This window comes from Mus pahari, chromosome 21 (assembly GCF_900095145.1).
Source record: "Mus pahari chromosome 21, PAHARI_EIJ_v1.1, whole genome shotgun sequence".
NCBI lineage: Eukaryota > Metazoa > Chordata > Mammalia > Rodentia > Muridae > Mus > Mus pahari.
The window spans coordinates 30,446,981-30,468,042 of NC_034610.1; the positions used below are offsets into that span (position 1 = coordinate 30,446,981).

The 21,062-nt window shown below is 41.2% G+C and overlaps 1 protein-coding gene across 3 annotated transcripts in view; it reads right to left on the reverse strand.

Annotated features, from left to right (window-relative positions):
- The window catches only part of Rgs17 (regulator of G protein signaling 17), an 87,013-nt gene that overhangs the window by 32,112 nt on the left and 33,839 nt on the right, over positions 1 to 21,062 (reverse strand). The gene's annotated exons all lie outside the window — the stretch shown is intronic.

Below are 21,062 nucleotides of genomic sequence, written 5' to 3' on the forward strand. Positions count from 1 at the left end.
GTCCCCAAGTTTTTTTTTTTTTTTTTTTTTTTTTGATTTTTTTTTTTTTTTTTTTTTTTTTTTTTTTATCCAGAAGTCATTTTTCCCCCTTGTTTACTAAACTGTAGTGGGTTGCACGTCTGATTATCCCAGTAAAACTAATGCTGAAGTTTAACTCTTCAACGTGTTAAGTAGCGGTAGTGAAAACCCCTAGGAGCTGTTGGCTCGTGGTGGGTCCACTCTTGTGAAAGCGTTAATATATTTCCAGTGAGACTGAACTAGCTAAGAGAAAGCCACAAGAATGGATTATTTTAAGGCGGCTTTCCACTCCTTCATATATGACCGCTTGCTATCTGTTTTCTGCCCTGTATTGAATTAGCATGTGACCTGCATCAAAAACCAAGCAGATGTTGGGCCCTAACTTCTAATTCTCCAGACTCTACAATGGCAAGGTCTAAAGCACGCTTCTTGTTGTACGCTGCTGGACTCCCGGTACTCTGGGATAATGTGATGGAATAAGTTAAGACACAGTAGGCCTATCGCATCCAGCATTAGAGTGGACCGAACTTATCATCCTCAAGTCCGTAAATGGAACTCCTTGTCTCTACTGTGATGGTACTAAAAGGTAAGGCTTTTGGAAGTAACTGAGTGAAGGCAGATGGAGTCCACGGGAGTGAATTTCCTGTCTTCACATAGTGGACCCCAGGTCACTTTCCTGCCTTCTCCTATGTGAGACTACTGGTAGAAGTCATCAGTTCATCAGAACCTGGCCATGTTGGACCCAACACTCAGATTCCCAGCTAATGAAACCACCATAAACATACCTACCTGGTTTATAACCCCTCCCCACCCCCCAGCCAATGGACGTTTGTTATAGCAGCCCACGGTGAAGAAGACAAACACCGACCAACGACCCTTGCAAGTACTGACTATCCTTGCTTGCTCTCCTGGGCACAGCCCTCATCCATTCTTTCTATCTCATGTGTCCCTTTCAGGACACCATTGGTGTTCTTGAACCAGCTTAACAAATATTTATGCCTGCCTCCTCTATGCTGCACATTGGCGCAACAAGGGAAGGGCCATGAGGTGTTTTACACCCAACGTTTAAAATCATCGATTTCCTAGGCAGCCGATGCAAGTGTGTAAGAAACGGTGAGAATGGGAAGCTTGTGCTAGCTGATTGATGTGGTGCTTCCTACAGAAAAAGTCCAAAAGATTGGGGCCATGCTTCAAAGACAGCTCAAGAGCCAATCTTGTAGAACTTGTTTATGTCTAAGGCACTAGGGCTAATCATCTATTTGCAAGTCATAATGAAGATAGCAAACTTTAAAAAGTACTATATCTAAATATATATATAAAACTATAGATGTCTACAAAAACAACACAGGGCCTGCACTGGGACTTGGTATATTCTCAGATAATGGCATCAAAAGTTTTTTAAATGTTATAAAATTATTTTATAAGTCCAGTGTGTGTATGATAAAAATATTAGTTATGCCACTCTCAGAACTAATAAAGGATTCAAAAGCCATTAAAAATAAACAAATCTCTGCTACATTTATGCTGGGGTCTAGGTCCAGCCTGTGTATGTTCTTTAGTTGGTGGTTCAGTCTTTGGGAACCCCCAAGGGTTCCAGTCAGTTGCCTCTCTCTGTCTTCTTGTGCATTGCCTATTCCTTTTGGGTTCTTCAACCCTTTCCCCAGCTCTTCCACAAGACTCCCTGAGCTCTGTATAATGTTTGACTGTGGGCTTTTGCATCTGATTCAGTCAGCTTCTTTTGTGGAGCCTCTTAGAAGGCAGTAGATAGGTAGGTTGGTCTTCATGCAGGTCCCCCAACAACTGGAGATGGGTGGTTCCTAACTCTATCGCTGTATGTGGATTCTGTTCCCCTGACTGGGCTGCCATGTCTGGCCTCAGTGGGAGAGGATGTGTTTAGCCCTGCAATGACTTGATGTGCCAGGGTAGATTGGTTCCCTGGGGGAGCCTCCCCCTTCTCAGAGGAGAGGGGGAAGGAGGTGTGTATATGGGGGGACTGGGAGAAGAGGGGCAGCTTTGATTGGGATGTTAAGTGAATAAATAAGTTAATTAGTGGGGAAAAAAACCCAATAAAACAAAAACAAACAAGAAACCCAAAGACAATTCATAAGTCAGGCACTCATGGAAGAACAGATGTGGTTATCTTCCCTATTAACATAAGTCTATGGTATTATAAAAATTTATTTATTTTATGTATATGGATGTTTGCCTGTACCACATGCATTCCTGATGCCTGGAGAGACCAGAAGAGGGCATTAAATCCCCCAGAACTGGACCTGCAGGTGGTTGTGAGCCAGCAGGTGGGTCCTCTGGAAGAGCACTAAGTGCTCGCTTAACTATTGAGCAATCTCTCCAGAACCTGTAATTAGGATAATTTTGATAGTGCAGCAACGGAATAGATAAGTGGATTGAGAAACAGAGTCAAACCCTCTTGAAATCATGGCTAAAAGCACACACCTGAAAATTCAACACCAGTGCTGAAGGGACCGGGGTGGGGTTTATCAGCACATACAGAAGCAAAATCAGCGCGATGCAGACCTTTATCTTCTCATCCTCATCAATCTCAGTTTTTAAGCAAAATAAATTTTAATGTCATAAATAAAACATAGAAGCATTATGTTAAATGAAGCATAATTCTCAGACACTTTTGAACATGTGGAAGCTGATTCTTTTCATCCTTCTATCCTTGAGTCTTGGGGGTGGGGTAAGAAAATAGAGGAAGCGGCTCCCTTTAGAAGAATCATGTAGTTGCTTCAAGCTCAGAATTCACATTAAGCTCTCTTAGAACCTCCCAGGAGCCAGAGCTGGAGTGGAGCAGAGCAGAGCTAGCAAAGTGTCCAGTTTGCAGCCTTAAATGTTTCCCTCCCACCAGCCACATTCAGAAGTGCATCATTTATAATAAGATGCTAGGAAGGCTGCAACGTAATTGATACCGATGGTCCCAGCTTCACTATTCCATCTTTCAAGACTACACAAATGAGTTAATAATGAAAACCCAGAAATTACATACAATGGCCAGGGAGGGTTGATCCTGTTATGTAATACGTGTGACTTTCAAGGGAGGCTAATGGAAGTCTGATCTCATTTCCAGCTGTGAATAATTTTACCCTTCCATTTCTTCTCCTTTTCAGGTTCCCTTTGGATCAGATGCAGTGATCAAAACCATTTTATAGGTTGAAGACAGCCATATAAGACAAGATAAAATTTTAAAGGGATAAATTTAAAAGATGATGATTTTAGGTCTCAGAGTAGCTATTTAAAGCTAGGATGGGAAACCCACACAGCTTCACGGCAGCATGTGAAAACACGTAGGTATTTGCAGGACTATATTAACCCCGCATATTGTTCTGAATAAAATAGTTAACGGGACTGACATTCCATTACCACTGTTCCCCCAAACCAGGATGAGTGTGAACTTCAGTATGGGTCTTAGAGGACTGTGTGTGTGTCTCTCTGTATGTGACTGTTTATGTGAGTGTGTGAGGCACACACAAGGGAAACACTTGGATTATATATAAAAACTTATATCAATCTGGATATTTTGATCTATATAACATATAACTATGAGAACAATGAGTTTTGCGTTTCCTTATTTTGGAAGAAAGAGAAAGCCCTTCCATCTTTAATAGTTACGAGGTTTTGATACGGAGGCGATTCATTTTGGAAATCTAGGACGACTTGGAGAAGAACTGATTCTGTTCATCAAAGTTAGTTCTTGGGCAAGGAAGATGGTTCAGCAGGTTAGAGGACTTGCTACAGAAGCATAAAAACTTGAATGCATATCCTCAGAACTCATGGTAAAAACTGGGTCTGGGCAAGCATTGCCTATGAGCCCAGAGATGTTAGGGAGGCAAGGCTAGAAGCATAAGGCCCTCTGGGTATCACGGGATGCAAGCCTAAATCCAGCCAGGTTCAATGCCACGCTGAAGTGTGGTGTGTGAACAAGCTCCCTGTTCATATCGCCTCTGTCTAAGTCTTGTGTCTATAGTTTACAGGAAGACCTTTGGGTAGCTATTTAGCTTTCTTTTGTGGCAGTTTCCTCACTGGCAGATAGAAACTAACAATAGAGTGCATCAACATACCAGCATCCCTGCGGGGGTTAAAAGAATCGAATGCTTTAAAGACTTGGACCAAATCCTCCACTCACAGTAAGTACCCAGCAAGTGTCAGCTCTGTCAAGGGAATACAGAAGCTAGTTGTTCTCCTCATGTGCCAGCAAGCTGGATACTGGCATTTCCAGGCTACAAATGGCAAAGATTTTCATTAGTATCTTTTTTTTCTGAAGATCATTTCAGTTCCTCTGTGATGGGCTTTTATGTGCACTGGTTAGGATTTTCCTGTCTCAAGGGATCTACACAAAAGCTTACTCAGTGAAGAAACAAGACTAAGGAGTTGGCTCTTTTCCTTGCACTTCCACACTGTAATTTTTATTGCATGTAAATGATTCGAGTCCCGAGTGACTCATCAGACCCACAGGCAGCTTGTTATCCAACAATGCACATTATGATCATTGTAGTCATCTTGTCATGTATAGGGGAGGCGTTCTTCCCAATTACATCCTTACTGACTCAGTGTCCGGCCTCCATAAGGTACTTGCTAAACAAGCCAAAGCTGCGAGTGAGCCTCTCTGGCTACGCAGCGGACAAGGGAAGCAATTCACCACACAAAGGTATTTACTTTTAGATGTGATAGACCCCTCCTCCTTGGAAAAAAACAAATCCTCAATGCAAATTTTCTCCTCAGTCCTCTGCTTCAGCTAGGTCAGCATGTCTTTCTAACTGAGCAAGGTAGATGCTAGATACAACTTCCTATTTCATGACATATATACACACAATATATTATATATAATATAATATATCTTTATATAATCATGTATAGTAAAACAATATATAATGATACATTATATATAACATATACATATATGTATACAATATATTTTGTGCATATAGTTTATAATATAACCATGTAATATACAGTATAATATCATATATTATATATATAATATATAATAGTTGTACCCAAATGAGAGGGTACATATTTTAGTGTGTGTGTGTATATATATATATATATATACACACACACACACACACACACACACACACACACATATTTTTAATTCTATTCATTTATTGTGTGTGTCTGTGTACACTCATGCCACAGTGCACATGTGGAGGTCAGACAACAGCTTGAAGTTGGTCCTCTCCTTCCAGCATGTGGTTCTAGGGATTGCATTCAAGTTGCCAGGTTTGGCAGAAGTGCCTTTACCTGCTGAGCTAAATCGCTGCCCCCCAACACCAATATTTTCCTGAATGTATTACAAATATCAGCACTAGGGAGACAGATTGGTTAGCAGAGGGCTTCCTCATAAGGACCCGAGTTTAATCTCAGCACTCGTGGAAGAAGCTACCCCAGCATCCTGAGGGCAGACTCTGGGTCTGCCACCTCTGTGCTCTTGCTGCCCACAGAGAAGAATCAAGAACCCCACTCAGCCCCGCTGAGCACTGAGCCTTTGTCAGCTGCAGCTTGCTTTTCTCAGAGGCAAAACGATTTGACTGAGAAAACAAAAATCTCAAGGTAATTCCACAATTTTTATGATTTTTAAGTGACTGCTAATATCTGTATATTGTAAGGTAGTATAATTTGGTATTTAATTTCCACATATAAGTTTTTTTTAAAAAAATCAAAATATAATTATATAATTTCCCTCCATCCCCTCCCTCCAGGTCCTCCTTTTCCCATACCCTTCAGATTCATGCCTTTTCTTTTTATTGTTACTGTTACACATATCTACATCTGCATGAATATATGAATATAATTATATGTAATATATCATGTAAATTACACACACATATATACATACATACATACATACATACATACATGCATACATGCATGCTTGCCTGCATGCATCCATACAACCTGCTGAGTCCGTTCAGCCACATATATTTTAACATCAGTTATTTTGACATTCTTGCTTGCTCTATCACTCCATTTACCTGGTGAGCTTGGTCGTTGGACTGTTTGTTAAAGGAATGAAGCAAGAGAAAGATAATTTTCTTTCTAGCCAGGCAGGCATCCTCTGAGAGGCCAGGTTTACACAGATAAGGCAAAGGTGATCCCATTGCGGAGACATTTAGGAGCAGCTGGAAGATCAGTTAGACAAAATAGCATTTCTGGGTTGCTTGGCTTGCCTTGGTTTTAGAGATAAGGTTTTACTGTCTAACCCTGGCTGGCCTGGAACTCATTATGTAGACCACTCACAAAGATCCTACCTGCTTCCAGAGTACTGGGATTAAAGGTGTGTGCTACCAGACTCCACTACAACAGTGTTTTTTTTTTTTTCTTTTCTTTTTTTTTTTATTATTATTATTTTCTTTATTTACATTTCAAATGCTATCCCGAAAGTTTCCCATACCCCTCCCCCCACCTCTGTTCCCCTACCCACCCACTCCCACTACTTGGCCCAGGCCTTGCCTTGTGCTAGGTCATATGGAGTTTGGAAGACCAAGGAGCCTCTATTCCCACTGATGGCCGATTAGGTCATCTTCTGCTACATATGCAGCNAGAAACACAAACCCNGGGGGTACTGGTTAGTTCCTGTTGTTGTTCCACCTACAGGGTTGCAGCCCTCTTCAGGTACTTGGGTACTTTCTCTAGTTCCTCCATTGGGGGCCCTGTGTTCCATCCAGTAGCTGGCCGTCAGTGTTTTTAAAAGTATGATTTTTATAGCTAGGAAAATTGCTCAGTTGGTAAAATGTTTGTTGTTCAAGTATGGAAACCTATATAAAATATTCAAGGACCCGCATAGAAGACCAGGCATAGTGTCTCACTCACTCCTGTGATCCAGTTTTGGGGCTGTGGAGATAGGCTGTGACTGTGGTTTACTGGCTAGCAAGCTCAGCCCATTCAATAAGTTCCAGAGGGGTGAAACACATTGCCTTCATAAACAAAGTAGAGTGTTCCCTACTTTTGTTCACGGTTGTCTTCTGACCTCTACATATATACTTGTACACCCACCAGCACATATATATGTGTAGATAGCAGACAGGCAGACAGACAGAAAGACAGACAGGCAGGCAGGCAAGTAGTCAGCCAGGCACGTATGTGCAAGCATACAGTAGCATACATTCTGATTTTTAACTGTTTTGTTCAGAATTTGTCTTTATTTTGGAACACCAGCATTACATGGAGAAAAAAATACACTGAGAACTACTTTAGTCCTAGGCACTGGATGGTAAAAAGAATCTATTAGCATGGCCCCATTGTAAAAAAGAAAAAACCATGTTTAATATAGAACCATAATGCACTTACTTTGGAAAGTAGCAAAGGAACACTCACCGTATGACACGGGCATTTCAGTAAACAGCAGTCAAAGCAGGTGTGTTCTTCGTTTCCCTCATAAAGACTATGAGCTAAGGTTACCATAAGCTGAGGAAAGCCAACTTCAGATATGAAAAAAATTAAAGAGAAAAACNCCCCCCCCCCCCGAGAATGAAAACATGTGGCAGAACCATTTTCTCTAACAGTAACGTTTCATGTGGTTCTTAATGGTCCTTGTTCAAACAGAGAAGTTTCTATGGAGACGCTGCATACCAATGCCTAACATCTGGAAGGCAGAACGTTACCACTATGGGAAACTATCCATGGAGAATGGAGCACACTGGCTGGGTCCCCTTGGTGCCCGTGTTTGATGTAATATACCTGAATGTGAGCTTTCAATGCAGCATCCTTTGATGCTCTCTCTCTCAGTCTACAGCACCTTGTGTATTGAAGACCAGCTCTGCTTTGGTGTGCTCTCAGAAATGTTCAACATAGGAGGGGCCATGTGACCAAGTCTTAACAAAACTAAATAGTGTCTATTTAAACTGATAAGATGCGAACAGACAATGAGTAGCTTTCAGAAGCCTGAGTTCCACTCTATGTAAAATCAGCTCTAAAGGATTTATGCATCTTTCCCTGCATTGCACACCCTACAGTACATTTAATCAAAATACTGTGCTTTTAGCAATAACGTTTTTTCAGCATCCTGGCCCTGATGAGTTATGAAGTCCATACCGGTTCAACCACGTTTTGTAACATACACACACTGACTTCAAGGAAGTACCTAAATGATTGAACTCATTCAATCAGGTTTTTCCATGCACATTGCCAAACATTTTTGTTTTGTTTTGTTTTGTTTTGTTTTGTTTTGTTTTGTTTTTTCGAGACAGGGTTTCTCTGTATAGCCTTGGCTGTCCTGGAACTCACTTGGTAGACCAGGCTGGCCTCGAACCCAGAAATCCGCCTGCCTCTGCCTCCCGAGTGCTGGGATTAAAGGCGTGCGCCACCACGCCCGGCGCCAAACATTTTTATTCATCCCAGGAGCAGAGGGCAGTGGCTGTCAGAAGCTGTGGTTGCCACAGAAAGAGGGGAGATTCCACCCGAAGGCCAGCCAGCATTTCCCAGACTCCCAGGAAAATACTCTCCAAATACAGACATGAAGATAAGACGTAAAATGACACATTCCCCACTCTTTTCTTGGATGGTGAGGAACTATGAGTATTTTCCAGTGTGGAGGAGCTCTGGTGCATGTTCACGCAAGGGAAGGGAGCCATGGTCATGGTGGGTCTACCACTCAGCAAAGCATAATGTGGGGCAAGCTGGGAGAAGTGGGTCTTAGCAGTAACATTTGAAACTTGTAGAGCAACTACCGAAAACACCCTAGATGCTCCAGAGCCGTTGTGAACGTACCAAACAATTCCTATACAACCATTAGGTAGCCAGTGCTCCACTATCACTGACTCCTCAAGCTACTAACATGAACACCTCATCTAGACACCTTGACACTTCTCTAGTGTCTGGGTTAGAGGGTCACGTTCACACTATTGCCTGTGAAGGGTCAGGGTTACAGGAAGTTGTCTTATTCTGCAACCAGCCATATAACAAGACTTCCATCAGCTACCCTAACAATTAATAATACAATGCAGAAAATCATGAAAAGTGCAATCCCTGATCAGTTTCCAAATGATATTCAATAGATATAAATTTCCTTTACCAAATGTCTGTGAAGTTTTTAATGTATACCCGTACTACTGCAGTGTATTTTTGTTATTGTTGTTGTTGCTGTTGTGAGGCAGTGATCCCCAACTTTCCTAATGCTGTGACCCTTTAATACAGTTCCTCATGTTGGGGTGACCCCACTAACCATAAAATTATTTTTGTTCCCACTTCATAACTGTAATTTTGCTACTTTATGATTTGTAATGTAAATATCTGATACGCAGGATATCTGATGTGTGAACCCTGTGAAAGGGTTGGCTTGAACCCCCTCCAAAGGGGTCGTGACCCAGCAGTTTCAACACTGTTGGAGATCTATAACAAACTTTTGCCAATGAGAACAGATGACAGAGAGTAGCTGTGTCTCAGCATTTGACTATGAACCAGAACTACCACGTTTATGGAGCACTGCTATACTCCCTTATGGCCCGCTTGATGTTTTGGAAACCATGTTGAGTCCTAGGTCAAGCAATTATAAAAATCAAAATAATGGCATTAGCTAATTCATGTGATTCTTGTAAGGATGAGATGAAACACTATGCAGTAATTAGAACAGCACTGGGCCCATGGTGACCTTTTGATTTATGCAAAACCTCTGTATCTTTAAGCTTTTGTACTTTCTCTCCACGTGATTGGATGATTGGAAACTTTTAAAATTATTATTTATATCCATAGCATCTAAGGCAGTGCCTAACTGCCAGTGGAAGATCTATTAATGCTGGAAGATCTACTAATGCATAGGAAATGTATAAACCATTCACACACCGCTGGGAAAGTGCCAGGGAATGGCTTCTTCCATGGAGTTCAAATGCTGGGCTTATTCCAGGGAACTCACAGCCATTAAAACATTAAGCTCACACGCAGACCCAGTGAAACCAGCACCGGTCTCAGCAAGACTCAGCCTTGGGAACCGCCAATGTTGGGGGTGTCACAGGTTGCTAGAAGCAAGCTGAGTAACTAAACAAAGTTGGGGTGCAGAGACCACTCTCACTACTGAGGACTCTTGTCATGTATTCTCAGATACTCTCCAGTGTTACCTCATGAAACATACATTGCTATTTTATCAACAGGAAGCCAGACAGATCACCCAGACACTGGTTATTCTGCTAGTACCAAGGTTAAAATTAAAATGCCCGGTCTTCAGAATCTATGATCCTTCTTTCTGAGTGGACAGACTTCTGGAACAAAACCTCACAGAGGGTTAAAGAAGTGATTATAGCAAAAACATAACAAAAATGGGAACCCTCTTGCAAATGTCTTTCTAGGTAACGGCCATATTTCAGATGCCTTGAAAGGCTTGTTGGCTGTGAGCATCCATGCTTGCAGTTTTCAAGCGGGCTAAGCTTCAGTACCTTGCCACTCACTGTGGTTTGGAACCAACTGAGTTAGTTGTTTGGGAAGTTCATTGATGTACCTGTTCAAAGCCTGTGTCACGGGGAAGCAGGAGTGGGTGGGTTAGTGAGCAGGGGGAGGGGAGATGGGATAGGGGGTTTTCAGAGAGAAAATGAGGAAAGGGGATACAATTTGAAATGTAAATAAAGAAAATAATCTAATAAAAAAAAGCCTGTCTCACAAATAAATGTGCAGTGCTGGGTTTCTATTTCATATGAGTTATGAAGCCTTTGATCTAAATAAATAGGTTTGCAAGTATCAGAAACCAGAGAAGACCCATAGATGCTTCCTTCATCCAGCTTCCATCGGGCCTGAAGATGGCATCTTGTTTTCCATGTTAATAACTGTCTACATGGGTTCACAATGAAGGAGCACCCTTTCTCCACAAATGTTTCTCTACAGGGATTCTGCAGTATTTCCGAGAAAAACGTAAACATATTCATTGGACTTACCCTAAGGAAAAGGTTTTTTCTCTATTTTTTTTTTAAATATTTATTTTGCTTTTATTTTGGGGGTGCAGGTACACATGCCATAGTGCACAGGTGGCCAGAAGATAGCTCTCTCTCCTTCCACGATGTTCCAGGCATTGAACGTTAAATCGTCAGACTTGGTGGTACATGCTCACCTTCTGAGCCATCTCCCTAGACAAGGGGGAAATAACATCTATGCCTGTACTGCCGGCTTGTTCTGCCAAACCCTCTCTCTTAGTCCCTCATCAGCCCAGCCAGAAGAAGCAGGTAAGAGGACTTGCTTCACTTGAGGCAGTGCTCTGAGCACCCACTGCTCTTCTCCCCTCGGCTTCAGGCGGCATTGCTGCGCCGTTGCAACCACCAAGATACTCTAAGAAGTTCTCACAGGGCCTGGTGGTCAAGATTGCCCAACGTAATTGTCGATACAGTTAAATTTAAAAAATAGGTTTTTTTTTTTTTTTTTTAAAAGTGGGTGTGGCAAATCCAGGGAACCTCCAAGGTATGGCGTGCCACAGAGGAACTAGGTAATAGGTGAGAAATTAACTGTCCAGAGTCACAAGGCACGGAGAGCCAAGGAGTGACAGGAGCTAGGGTCAAAGTGGCCTGTGTAGAGAAGCCTCCATTCCAAAGAGCCTTAGATTGGGAGCGGTGGCCTGCCTCAGGAATTGAGTGTTACAGACAATGAACCCCAGCTCCTCTCAGTGACCTGCCTTTGGTCACTGACACTGCTCGCTGCTGACTCCACCTACTGAGGTGACCTCTTCCAGACCAGGCTACCCAGACAAAGGGGAGCAGTAAAAGAACATCCTGGAGGATCAAGTATTGGATATTGAGCCACGAGGATGTCTCTGTTCCAGGACTTGTGAAAGAAGGCTCCTGACCATCACTGTCATGGTGAGTGTTAACTGTCAGCTTGACCCAATCTACAATCACCTTGGTGGGAGACTCAGTGATGAACTGTGTACATCAGGTTGGCCAGTGAGCATATCTGGGGGTTTGGGGGGAACTGTCTTGGTCATGTTAATAAATGTGGGAAGTCTCGGCACACTGTGGGTGGTACTGTTTCCTGGGTTAATGTCCTGGACTGTGTAAAAGTAGAGATGGTGAGCTGAGCTATGGGCACATTTTGCTCATGACTGAGGATGTGACCCACTGCTTTCAACTTGCGATACTCAATATTTTTATCACAGCAACAGAAACAAAAACAGGACACTAAGCAAGAGTAATACATGGGCCTAAAATAAGAGGGAAATAAACCACATCTTCCCTAAGGTGTGTGCGAGGATGGGGCTTGATTAGGTTCAATTGGTCGTGTTACATGTCACTCATGAAATGTATCAGGAGATTTTTTTTTTTCCCCTAGCATTAGAGAAAAATCTTTTTTAAGATAAGGCTTGATCTTGCTTTATATATAGCCTGGCTTGGTCTCAAACTTATTTTGCATCTAAGGATGACCTCGAACTCCTGAGTCTCTTGCCTTTACTTCCCCGAGTGTTGGGTTTCCAGGCATACATGCTTGATTTATGTGGTCGTGTGATAAAACCCAGGGCCTTATGAATAAAACCCAGGGCCTTTTGAATGTTACACACTCTGTCAACCAAGCTTTATCTTCAGGTCAAGCAGAAGTAGCTCAAAAATCTCACAGGATCTTCATTTACTACACTTCCCAAACTATCGTATTTACTAACAGTTTACTCCTGGCTGTTCATTTACCCATAATCAGCTGGGCCAAAAGTCAGGCTGAGGGAAGTGGATCCCAGGGCAGCTTTTGAATTTTGATGGCAGGCAAAAAAAAAAAAATCAATTTGACACCGGTCTATTTCCCTTAATAATAGATGCCCTGCATATTTTTGGCTCTGCCTCCCTTGTTCTTAATGAGACACATAAAATACATTGTTAAGAACATTATCTGTCTTTAACAGCTTTCTCAATAGAAGTCATCCTGTTAAGACAGGATGGATGCCAGGCACAGGGAACCCTGAAGCAGAGGAAAAGACCCCTGTCCTTAATCCGCTACAAAGCCTCATGACCCGAGTTGTTTCCCTGGGTCCTACCCAGTGGAAAGAAGAGAAGCGACACCTGAAAGTTGTCTTCTAACCTCCCCATACACGCCTCAGCGCACACACCCGCCTTGCATTAAAATAAAATGCAATTTAGAAAAAGAAAAGAAATCTAATCTTGTATACAAAAATCAGTGCTCACGAGAGCTCACTGAAGCACCATGTTTTGAACACCAGATGCAAGAATCAAGATTCTGACAACACACCCTTTTAGAAAAAAAAAAAAATCTGGAATAGTGTATTTCACAACTGTAGGAGAGATGGCAAAACCAACTCCTGCAATGGGAATAAGGTAGTGGGTGTGGATCCTTTGATACAGCCAATCCCACCTCCAGGAATGTACTGTGAGCACTCACGGATCGCTGTAAGTGTGAAACAGCTCAGTTCAGTCACACAATGCAATGTTCACTGAGATGAAGGACTGGAAGTAACCCAGATGCCCATCAGTCTGAGGCTTGGTTGAATAAACTCTGGTATATGTTCTGTGGGTAGTGTTAGCCAAATCATTTTGCCTTCTGTGTGGGGATTCATTTAACTGTCAGTCTGTACTCCTGGCAACTCCACAATGTTAGAATGCTCAGTCTAACCCAGTAACACTGCCTATGATATAAACGACCCCAACTTATAAAATGCATCTTGACTGGGAAGATAGTAATAAATTATATATGCTTCCACGTAAGATGCCCAACCTTTAACCTGGGCATATGACTACTATGGACAGTTAAAATTATGTTTGTCATAGACAGATATAATAATAGTGAACATCTTCAATCCAAACACTCAGTAGGTGGCAGCAGGCAAGATCCCTATGAGTTTAAGGCCAGGATTACATTGGGAGTTCCAGTACAGTCCGGGCTAGAAAGATCTTGTCTCAAACAAAATAAATGTGTGTGTGTGTGTGTGTGTGTATGTCTGTATGTGTATGTCTGTGCATGTGTGTATGTCTTTGTGCTTATGCATATATGTGTATGTATGTGTCTGTTTATGATCTATGTATGACCTTATGTGCATGTATTATGTATATCTGTATCTGTGAGTGTCTGTTTATGTATGACTGTATGACTTGTGTGCATGTATGTATGTGTGTGTTTGTATGTATGTCTGTTTATGTATGTATGACTGTGTGTGCATGTATGTATGTGTGTATGTCTATATGTGTGTTTGTATGTATGTGTCTGTTTATGAATGTATGACTTGTGTGTTTGTGCATGTGTGTGTGTGTGTGTGTGTGTGTGTGTGTGTGCAGGTGTGATTTATTACTAGAAGAACTGGCTTCTTTGGAAGCTAGGAGCATCCCCACCTTCCCCATCTCTCCCTTGCCTCCGTCTGACTTGGATCTCATCTGCTAGCTCCGGAGTCATGACACTTGAGGGACAGAGCTCCTGAGATGCCTTCTGGGCTGTGGGCAGCAATCTGACTCCTGCATGAACTGCTGCTGAGGGTCATACCTGATGCTGCCCTCAGGTTCCTGTCGCATTGGCTCATCAGTAGCTGGATAGACTTTTGAATGAATGGTTAGTAGAGCCTAAGAACGTTCCCAGAGGGCAGTGCGCATTCACAAAGTAGGGAACTGTGCACCGTGAAAGAAGAGGAAAGTGAGGAAGCCCCCTCTGAGCTGGTGTAGAATAATTCATAGCATACATGGTAGTGCACAAAAGGCAAGGCGCATGTCTTTCAGTGTGTATACATGTCCTTGACAACGTGTATACCATGAGAAAATGGAAAGGAAAAACATGTGCCACAGACATGTAAACACACATGCATGAATGTTTGCTGACATTTATAAAAAAAAGACACAGAGAAGAGAAAGCAGATGATACAACAGTTACTTGTGGTAGAACTGAAGCAATGGGAACAGGAACCCTAGTTCTCAGAATATAACTGTTCATATTCATTTTATTTTTGAGCCCTGTTTCTCATGTTCAACCCCCCCCCCAAACAAATAAAACTTACAAAATTAAATAAAATCCAGTGCTGCTGGGCATAGTGACACATGCTTTCAATTCCAGTTCTTGGGAGGCAGAGGTAGGCCTCTCTGAGACACTTTTCAAAAACTTTCTATTGTCTGTCTTTTCAACCATGCACATTGTCAATTCTCAAGTCTATGTCTCTGATATTAATACACTTCTTCGGATTGCTTACAGTTATTTGTTCCACAGTGAACCTTCCTTAATACATCCAATCTTTATCTGTGTCGTTGAAATGCTGATTTCTCTGCCCTAATATCTTGTTTCAATCTGAACATTGTATGGAATGCCTAGGTCTAGAATCTTCTGTCTCAAGTCTGTGTAAACAATTCTCACCTTTTACTCTATGCCTTGTCAAAAAAAAATGGTTGGACAAAAGAGAGAATGGGGCAGAAACTTCTACCAACCAGGGGAATGAGGAGAGAGAGAGAGAGAGAGAGAGAGAGAGAGAGAGAGAGAGAGATTCAGATCAGCCATGAGGAGGAGAGGCTCCAAGAAGACACCATGAGAAAAAGCATCTGAAGCCCAAAGAGCCAGGTCAATAATAACATGCAAGTATCATGGGATGTGGCTGGGAAGTAGCCGGATTAGCATAGAGGATTAATATTTAACTACCCAGTCTTTGAGGTTCAGCTGGAAATAAATCTTGTTTTCTCTGTGTGGTTATTGGGGACTAGCAAGGGTAAAGAAATACAGCCACCAGAATAATTTATCATTGACATGTATATTGAAAATAATTAATTTTACTAGCTGATATTTTTTCTAGAACACAAATCATAACTTTACTGTGTTTTTTCTTTTTACACATCTAATAATTTTACATTCATACTGATGGTTGGAGCCTAATTTTGGTGGGCGTTGGGTTTCCCTGTGGTGGGTCACTAAGCTGCTTACAGAGAGATCAGCATGAAACTATTAAGACCCACTTGTTAGATTTAGTATGGGCCCAGAGAAGCCGTCATCCAAGGCAATTCAGTTCCAGTTGATGGTCACGGTTGCAGGGAATTAATTTGATTTCTCCAATTGTTGTAGCTACCTAGAGTCTGAGTTGTTTCCCACCCACTGTAAATCCTTGCAAATATTTAGTTTCTCTCTCTCTCTCTCTCTCTCTCTCTCTCTCTCTCTCTCTCTCTCTCTCCCTCCCTCCCTCCCTCCCTCCCTCTTTCTGCCTGTCTTCATAAATCATGAGTTTCAAATTTTTTTTGTTCATAGTATGGTACACAAGGAAGACTCAAAGGGACTGCATTCAGATTCCAGGGTTCTTTTTCCTAAAAAGATACCTTCATTCTGTAATTTTCTCCCCAGATTCTACTGTCACCACCAGCATAAACGTGCATCTCAAAGTAAATGTGCATCCACATCTTGAAATAAGGTTAAGAAAGTGTTCTTTATTAGTTTTTAGGATGTAGATTTATGGAAATAATTATAGCTGCATCATATATTCAAAAGTTTCCTTCTGTGAAAAATGCTAAAACAAACCAATGTCTATGATCTCTGAAATAAATATTTTCTAGTTTTGATTCATTTTGAAATTGACGGTTCATTTCCTATAGAAAAGCATACAAAAGGAAAAACTGGCAGAATGGTGAGTTGTTTTATGAAAATAAGGTCATTAGTAGTAATTTAATGAACACAATCCATTAACTTTTGACCCATATTGACGAGGTAGGAGAAAAAGAGACAAACCAGAAAGGAATCGGCAATTGCTAGTCTCTGCTTTTGACCCGACTGCCATACCATGCATTAAATATCAACAGCAAAAACCTATTCTAGCTGCATATGTAGCAGAAGATGGCCTAATCGGCCTTCACTGGGAAGAGAGGCCCCTTGGTCTTGCAAGCTTTATATGACCCAGCACAAGGGAAGGCCTGGGCCAAATAGTGGGAGTAGGTGGGTAGGGGAGCAGGGGCGGGGGGGTATAGGGAACTTTTGGGATAGCATTTGAAATGTAAATAAAGAAAATAATAATAAAAAAATAAATGAAAAAAAAAGAAAATGACAGAATAGACTCACTAGACTAATTGAGGCTATGGACTAAAACTGTATCCTCATCTTGGCAAGATGATGTTAGTGCTGGCATTACAGAAGTATGCCACCATGCTGGCTCTTTATTTGGTAGTGGGAATTAAACTCAGGGCACCATACCTAAAAGATAAACACTCTTCTAAGCATCTCTAGCCCCTTATTCAGGAGTGGGAGAGAGAGAAAAACATAGATAGATAGATAGATAGATAGATAGATAGATAGATAGATAGATAGATAGATAGATAGATAGATGAGATACAGAGATATACACAGAGACAGTCAAAGATGAGATGGAGAGACAGAAACTGTGTGTGTATTCATGGAGATGTAGATACACATACCATTGTATGCGCATGGAGGTCACAGGACAACCTCAGGTGTTGGTCTTTGTGCTAGATCTTGTGTGATCCAGCATACCTACCCACTGTTGCATACACCAGACTAGCTGGCCCATATGCTTCCAGGCAGTCTCCTGTCTCAATCTCTGATCATGCCTAAGGAGCATGGAGATGACTATTGTTCCTGGCTTCCTATGGGTTCTGGTGAACTGAACTCAGGTCTTCACACTTGGTGCACAAGGATTTTATGCACTGACTGTACAGCTGGGTTTTGTGTCAAATTGACACAGGGTAGAATCAAAAGGATAAATCAAATAAACCCTTTTCTCCTCAACTTGCTTTTGGTCATGGTGTTTTATCATAGCAATAGTAGCCCAAAATAGGACACTGACTGATTTCCCAGCCCCTATTCTGTATTTTACTAGCCAATTTAAACCCAAGAAATTGTTTGAAAACACAGTATCAGTATTCTATTAACAAATATGAGATTGCCGTACTAATTGTGATGGTTTAAGTGAGTTTACTTAGGGGGCTCTTCTGGGAAAATGGAGGTTCAAGAGGCTTTTGCCTTTTACCTTAGTGTCTTTCACTCTTGTAAAATTCAGTGGAGATCTTGGGATACATGTGCATCTCTGTGAGTCTGGCAGAAAGTGACTCTTGTAGGATAATTATGAGCCCACTAAGTCATAGGCTTCAATTATTCCTCTGACTACCACTAAAATAATTGTTTCAAGAATGATTTTATGGATTTAATCATCCAATGAACCATTATAATCCTGATCTGTTTTTCTTAATTAGAGAAAAATGACAATATAAAAATACAGGATGTCAGGATGGGGTGATTCATTGTACTCACAGTGAATTTGTTTTGAAAACTAATGACAAATTTGGGCACCATGCTTTAAATATGTATTCCACAGTTCACAGTCTCTCCGAAGGTCAATACTACATGTGAGAGAAATTGCTTTCATGTCCTAGGGTGATACAGACCATTGGAGTTCATTGATCAAATGTCTCATTAACAAACCAGTCTACAGATAAGTCATGCTGAAGAGAAAATGCTTTGTAAGATCTGTAGGAGATGTGACAGTGTCATCACCATGGTGCATACTATGCTTGTGACCTGTGAAGGAAGCCACAGCTATTACTAGGCTCCATTCATGTTAGATTTCATAATTTGGTTCTGAAATCTCTCTCTCTCTCTCTCTCTCTCTCTCTCTCTCTCTCTCCCTTCCTTCCTTCCTTCCTTCCTTCCTTCCTTCCTTCCTTCCTTCCTTCCTTCCATCTATTTCATTTTCTTGTGTATGGGATGCATGTGTGTGCATGCATGTTTGCCTGTATTTGGGAACACTAATGTATGTATGGGTATATCATGTGTGCACACATGCATGTGGAGATCCAAGATTGATGTTAAAAATTATCTCCACTCCTTCTTCAGTTCATTCATCAGAGAGGGTTTCTTCCGTGAAACCCCAAGATTGCCAATATAGATAGATATGCTAGCTAGCTAAATTTGGGGATCCCATTTCTACCTTTTGAGGCTAGAATTGTGGGTGTGCTGCTATGTTCTCTGGCATTTATGTGAGATCTGGGGATCTGAAATCTTGTACTCATGCTTGAGCAACAAGTATTTTAACCACTGAGCAATCTCTCCAGCACCATGAAAAAAATTATAAAATATTACACATAGTTTATATGTCCTTATCAGAATATATTGTGTGAAAACTATTTTCTATAAATTAAACACAAATAAAGATAAAAAATTTCAATATTAATTATATATTTTTCCTACTTAAAAATATGGAAATTATGTCTCCTTTTAAAGTCTAGATTAAACAGTGAAAGTTTTACTAGGTATGTGTCTGTTTGCTGTTAATACTCATTTTTAAACACATTGTAGTGTGTGTGTAATATGTAGAGGTCAGAGGGCAACTTGCAAGAGTGTTCTCTCTTTCTATCATGTGAGTCTATAGTAGCTGTGAAGACTGAGGTAGCATTTCCTTAGGACAATTAAAACTGTTCTTGCTGACTTTAAACTACCAAGTTGAGTGAGACTTAGAAATGCCAGAGTCAAGACACTGCTCACAAATTTCACATTTGATATAGCTTATGAATGTCTGGGAGTTATGCAAATTGTTATGCAAATTCATACTTGAATATCTTGTGCGTTCCTCGGGAGTCCCTCAAGAGACAAGTGTCCCAGGTGTCCTGGCCAGTCATGCTTCCAGTCTCCATTCAGGATTTGTCTTCATTTGAAAACCCATAAAAGGGGACACAGGATAGACTTAGCAGCTTCTGGACTCTGGGCCCTGGAGTACTGAATTTCTACTCTCCCTGTGTCATGTGAGACACCGACAAAGTCGACCAATAACTTAAAGAATCCAAACAACATTAAAAGATTATAAAAGAAATATTGTCAATATTAGTTAATCTTAGAGCCTATTATTAAATCCTGGAAGACTTTTTAAATAAAAAATATTGCACACCTTATCTCTTCTTTGGTTCCAGGTCTGAATGTTAAATATCTGTTGATATTTTAATTATATATTCACTCTATTTACAGGCAACCGAACAGCTATAGGCTACTGGGGTTGCCTGATTCTTTGTATATTTCTGAAATCCATTGTTCTCCAGGTACAACTCTGTGGTTTCAGGGATGGTGAGCTTTTTCCTAAGCCAATGCAGCATATACCAGTTTTATTCAAAATACCATTTTTGCTAGTAAAGTTCACTTTATAGTCTCTGAGTTTCTTGACTACCAGGCAAGAGACCTACTCTCAGTTACATTCATTCTTTATCTTTAGCCAAAGATGAGGAAGAGACAACCGGATGTTTGGTGAGGATCCTGGAACCCATGTGAGAAAGGTAATTAAAGGGTTAAATACACAACTCACATAGGCAACGAAAAGAAATGAGCTCCCAGAATGGCACCTGCTCAACATGCTTTTGATTCGATTGTTCAGGGGATAAAAACATGGTAGATTCTAGATTAGGGCTTTCTGGAGACTCAGATCTAATAGAAAGATGCTTCTTATAAAGAACCAGCAAACCAAGACCACAGCTTTACCTGGACCGAACAGAAACCACAGGGACAACTGTGCACACCAACTAAATTTACCAAGTCTTCATTTCTTTACCTATGACATGAGGATGAAACTGATACCATGATGAATTACTCTGAGCTCCAAAGCCATAACGTGAAATGAAGGAACGTGCACTCTGTAGGGACAATTATGTAATGCAGGCATCATCTAGGAGCAGGGCTGTGAAGGCAGTCTCCCGACAGGCGTCAGCTACATCTGTGATTTGCTGTGAGCTTGTTAAACTATATAAGAGATATAGATACAGATACAGATATAGATATTGATACAGATACAGATATAGACACACACACTCACACACACACTTGATGTTAATACTTGGAGAAAAGTACTTCTACTGTATTAATGATTTGCACATTTATCCTTTTGCTTTTCCACACCTGTTTTTCCACGTGTTTCCTTATGAGTTTTGAAAATCAAATGTTGAAAACATTCAGAGCGCTGAGTACTTCTAGGAAGAGTGACTTTCTTACATTGCCCCTCCCTCTCCTGGGTACAGACAGCTAATTTTAAGAACTGAGTTTTGACAGAAGTGGATGCTCACAGTCAGCTATTGGATGGAACACAGGGCCCCCAATGGAGGAGCTAGAGAAAGTACCCAAGGTGTTGTAGGGGGCTGCAACCNTGTAGGTGCAACAACAATATGAGCTAACCAGTA